Genomic DNA, 6,000 nt, shown 5'->3' on the forward strand with positions numbered 1-6,000 from the left:
TGAATTGCTGGGGGCCTGTCACGTTCGTTGGAATGATCGGACCAAGGCGCAGCGTGAGTAGCGTTCCACATCTTTTATTAGAAAGTGAAACTAAGCAAAATACAAAAACAATAAAGAATAACCGAAACGTGACGACAATGAAACTACACATAAACACACAATATCCCATAACCCACAGGTGGAATTTTTTTTACTTAAGTTTGATCCCCAATTAGAGACAACGTTTACCAGCTGCCTCTAATTGAGAATCATACCAATCACCCAAACATTGAAAAACTAAACTAGAACCCCACATAGAAAATATAAACTAGATTAACCCCCAGTCACGCCCTGACCTACTCTATCATAGAAAATAAGAGCTTTCAATGGTCAGGACGTGACAGTACCCCCCCAACCCCCCCCCCAAAGGTGCGGACGCCAACCGCAAAACCTGAAACAAAAAGGGAGGGTTAGGGGGGGTGTCTAGTGTCGGTGGCGGCTCTGGTGCAGGACGAAGAACCCTCTCATCCTGTGGATCCGCCAGCATTGGAGGCGGCTCTGGTGTGGGACGAAGAACCCGCTCATCCTGTGGATCCAGCCATGGACCTAGGCTGAACACTGTGCCTGGACTGGGCACTAACGCAGAAGAAAACTCTGGCCTTGGAGCTGGAGGTCCCGAACCGTTGACCATCTCAGGAGGTTCCGAACCGTGGGCCGCCTCAGGAGGTTCCGGACCGTGGACCGTCTCAGGAGATTCCGGACTGTGGAACGGCTTGGGAGGTTCCGGGCCGTGGACTGTCTCGGGAGGTTCCGGGCCGTGGACCATCTCAGGAGGTTCCGGACTGTGGACTGTCGTTGGAGGTTCCAGACTGGGGACCATCGCCGGAAGCTCTGGACTGGGGACTGTAGCCTGAAGCTCTGGAACGGGAAGGCGCGCTGGAGGCCTGATGCGTGGGGCCGGCACAGGTGGTGCCGGACTGGTAACACGCACCTCAGGGCGAGTGCGGGGAGCAGGCACAGGACGTACCTGACTGAGGACACGCACTTCAGGAAGAGTGCGAGGAGGAGGCACAGGATGTACTGGACTGGGAATGCGCACTGGTGACACGCACTTCAGGGTGAGTGCGGGGAGCAGGCACAGGACGCACTGGGCTGTGGAGGCGCACTGGAGACCTGGTGCGTAAAACCGGCACAGGTGGCGCCAGACTGGAGACACGCACCTCAGGGCGAGTGCAGGGAGCAGGCACAGGACATACCTGACAGGGGACACGCACTTCAGGGAGAGTGTGAGGAGCAGACACAGGACGTACCGGATTGGGGACACGCACTTCAGCGAGAGTGCGAAGATTAGGCACAGGACACACCAGACTGGGGACACGCACTTCAGGGAGAGTGCGAGGAGGAGACACATGACGTACCGGACTGGAGAGGCGCCCTTGAGGCCAGAAACGTGGAACCGGCACAGGTTGCACCAGACTGCTAACCGGATCCTCTAGTCGGATGTTGAGCAGAACACACTTGCACAACATCTCTCTCATCTCACTCTCTCCCAACTTCACCATTGCCTCCCTGACAGTCTCTGGCTCCTTCCTCTGCTCAGTCGCCAACTCCATGTGCCCCCCCCCAAAAAAAACTTGGGGTTGTCCTTGGGCTTTCTGTAGCCGCGAACCCTGTCGTCGTCGCTGTCCTCCATTATCTCCTTCCCATGTCATAAAGTCCTCCACTCCCTTCTCTCCCGTGCCCAGGATCCCTGCTCCTCCTGGTCACGCTGCTTGGTCCTGGTTTGATGGGATATTCTGTCACGTTCGTTGGAATGATCGGACCAAGGCGCAGCGTGAGTAGCGTTCCACATCTTTTATTAGAAAGTGAAACTAAGCAAAATACAAAAACGATAAAGAATAACCGAAACGTGACGACAATGAAACTACACATAAACACACAATATCCCATAACCCACAGGTGGAAAAAATGCTACTTAAGTATGACCCCCAATTAGAGACAACGATTACTAGCTGCCTCTAATTGGGAATCATGCCAATCACCCAAACATAGAAAAACTAAACTAGAACCCCACATAGAAAATATAAACTAGATGAACCACCAGTCACGCCCTGACCTACTCTATCATAGAAAATAAGAGCTTTCAATGGTCAGGACGTGACGGGGCCAGAGGGCTTCCGGACTCCGCTGGGCTTGGTGATTTGGTCGGGTTTTGCTTCGGCTGTGAGTTCAGACCCAGCTCTCCAAGAGGGAACAGTCAACACCTCAGACTTTGTTCATCGGTAGACTATACAGTATCTGCGTCAGATATGGCACCCTATTCCCTACATAGCAAAAGTAGTGCACTAGAGAATAGGGTTCCATTTACCTTTATATCTGAACCAGGAAGAGGGAACATAGATGGTCAGTTGGCTTTACAGTGGATTGTTAACACTAGTCACATGGTGTCTGTGTGTATTGTACATCGTTCCATTTCATCTTTGTATAGACCTCAACGCCAACAGATAGCCCAGAGTATACAGGACACTGCAGTTGAGGAGTCATTGGAGTTGGAGTCCAGGCCCCAGTGACACAGTGCTGTCTAATGTCTTTGCACCTCTGGCCCAATGGCAAATATGCCTGCCATCTCACACTGCTGTAGGGCTGTGCAGAGACCGGCCCAGGCAGAGAGAGAGACAGAATATATATTACCACATTTCAAACAGTCATGTCTCGGAGAGTGAGTTGTGGACAGAGACAGGAAAGAGGAGGAGGGAGGAGGGAGGAGGGAGAGGGGACCGCAGACAGATCGAGCCACCAGGCAGCCAAAATATTGTTTTCATTTTCATAATTTTTTGGGGATTTTCTTCCATGGTTTAGTGGAACCTCACTCTCCCACACTGGCAGTATTACATACACAAGCCGTAAAAACGAATAACATTTACGTATGCAGCTGGCTGCATCTGGTTGGGTGGAGGTGGTTCTCTCTGGTTGAGGGCCCACAGGCTGGCATGGCGCCGCCATCCTCCTGGTTCTTTGTTTGGGCAGGAGAGGACCAGGGGAGGGGGTGGCATGGGATCCTCTAAATACTTATGAATGAAATTAGATTTCTTAAAATAAATGATGGTAAAAAATTCAAGACAGATCCAACCCCATACATGGCTCATGGCTGGCCACATAAAAAGTGCCGCAGTGTTTGAAGGGGGTAGAGAGAGAGAGCTACTGCCAGCTAGTGACAACATGGCTTGTCATGAGAAAAGTTTATTTCAATGTGAATCTTGTATTTCTCTAGAGCTCTGGAGTTTTTCCAAGCAGTGGAATAAGAATTATGATTTACTCTCTCTATCTGTATCCCCCCATGTGTGATGTGTGATATTCATAAGCATTTATTCCAGGGATCATCAACTACATTCAGCCTCGTGCCAAGCGGATGATCGGGGGGCTGTAACATAATTACAAAGCATTTGAAGACTGCAAATTGACAGCAAGAAGCCCAAACAGATGTAATATTTGACCAAAAAATTAATTTCAAACCTTGCTTGTGTCGAAAGCTTTCCACAGGGATGCTGGCCCATGTTGACTCCAATGCTTCATACAGTTGTGTCAAATTGTCTGGATTTCTTTTGGGTGGTGGAACATTCTTTGGTACACGCTGGAAACTGTTGAGCGTGAAAAACCCAGCAACGTTGTAGTTCTTGACACGAACCAGTGTGCCTGGCACCTACTACCATAACCCGTTCAAAGGCACTTAAATCTTTTGTCTTGCCCATTCACCCTCTGAATGGCACACGTCTCAATTGTCTGAAGGCTTAAAATCCTTCTTTAACCTGTCTCTTCCCCTTCATCTACACTGATTGAAGTGGATTTAACAAGTGACATCAATAAGGGATCATAGCACTTGGATTCACCTGGTCAGTCTATGTCATGGAAAGAGCAGGTGTCCTTAATGTTTTGTACACTCAGTGTATGACAGATATTTGGCATGCACCTCATGTTTTGGCACCCATATAGGTACTGCAATGTTGTAGCTAGAAACACAAGCATTTCGCTGCACCAGCAATAACATCTGCTAAACATGTGTATGTGACCAATACCATTTTATTTGATTTGATTCCTTTCTAATAAGGAGTGATTGTCAACAGTGGAGTTCTATTCTCTCAATCTTTCCCAATCAGTTGTGAAGAGGACACGACAACACCTATTCCGCCTCAGAAGGCTGAAAAGATTTGGCATGGGACCCTTAGATCCAAAAAGTTATACAGCTGTATCATTGAAAGCATCCTGACTGGTTGCATCAAGGAATGTAAAGCCATAAAACGCATGTGTTATGGCTTTACACCCCCAGCTATAATGTGGATAAAGAATTACTTGTCTAACAGAACACAGAGGGTGTTCTTTAATGGAAGCCTCTCAAACATAATCCAGGTAGAATCAGGAATTCCCCAGGGTAGCTGTTTAGGCCCCTTGCTTTTTAAAATCTTTAACAATGACATGCCTTTGGGTAAAGCCAGTGTGTCTATGTATGCGGATGACTCAACACTATACATGTCAGCTGCTACAGCAACTGAAATGACTGTACCACTTAACAAAGAGCTGCAGTTTGTTTTGGAATGGGTAGCAAGGAATAGGTTAGTCCTAAATATTTCCAAAACTAAAAGCATTGTATTTGGGACAAATCATTCACTAAACCCTAAACCTCAACTACATCGCTAAATGAATAATGTATAAATTTAGCAAGTTGAGGTGACTAAACTGCTTGGAATAACCCTGGATTTTAAACTGTCATGGTCCAAACATATTGACGCAACAGTAGCTAAGATGGGGAGAAGTCTGTCCATAATAAAGCGTTGCTCTGCCTTCTTAACAACACTATCAACAAGGCAGGTCCTACAGGCCCTAGTTTTATCGCACCTAGACTACTGTTCAGAGGTGTGGTCAGGTGCCACACAAAGAGGGACTTTGCAGCTGGCTCAGAACAGGGCAGCACAGCTGGCCCTTAAAAGTACACAGAGAGCTAACATTAATGACATGCATGTCAATCTCTCATGGCTCAAAGTGGAAGAGAGATTGACTTCATCACTACTTGTTTTTGTAAGATGTGTTGACAAGATGAATGTACCAAACTGTCTGTTTAAAATACTTGCACACAGCTCGGACACCCATGCATACCTCAAAAGACATGCCACCAGAGGTTTCTTCACACTCCCCAAGTCCAGAACAGATTGTGGGAGGTACACAGTACTACATAGAGCCATGACTACATGTAACTCTATTCCACATCAGGTAAATGATGCAAGCAGTAGAATCAGATTTAAAAAACAGCTAAAAATACACTTTATGGAAAAAAAGGGACTGTGAAGAGACACACATAAAGGTACAGACACAAGCATACGCAGACATTGTGATATTGTTGTATGGTGGTATTAAGCATTTTGTATAGTAGATATGTAGTGGTGTAATAATGTTATATGATGTACTGTTTTATCTTTTGTTTTGTATGTAATGTAAGTGCTTTAAAACCTGTTATGGCTAGGCGTGGCGCTAGCGACCCACCTCGACAACATCCGGTGAAATTGCAGAGCGCGAAATTCAAATTACAGAAATAGTCATATTTAACATTCATGAAAATACAAGTGTCATACATCAGAAAAAAGCTTAACTTCTTGTTAATCCAGCCACTGTGTCAGATTTCAAAAAGGCTTTACGGTCGAAAGCACACCATGCGATTATCTGAGGACAGTGCCCCGCACACAAAAGCATTAAAAACATTTTTCAACCAGGCAGGTGCGCCACGAAAGTCAGAAATAGCGATAAAATAAATGCCTTACATTTGAAGATCTTCTTCTGTTGGCACTCCAAAAGGTCCCAGCTACATCACAAATGGTCCTTTTGTTCAATAAAGTCCTTCTTTATATCCCCCAAAACTCAGTTTAGTTGGCGCGCTTCATTCAATAATCCACCGGTTTCCCTCCTTCAAAATGCATACAAAATGAATCCCAAACGTTACCAATAAACTTCTCCAAACAAGTCAAACAATGTTTA

This window comes from Salmo salar, chromosome ssa20 (assembly GCF_905237065.1).
Source record: "Salmo salar chromosome ssa20, Ssal_v3.1, whole genome shotgun sequence".
NCBI classification, from domain to species: Eukaryota; Metazoa; Chordata; class Actinopteri; order Salmoniformes; family Salmonidae; genus Salmo; species Salmo salar.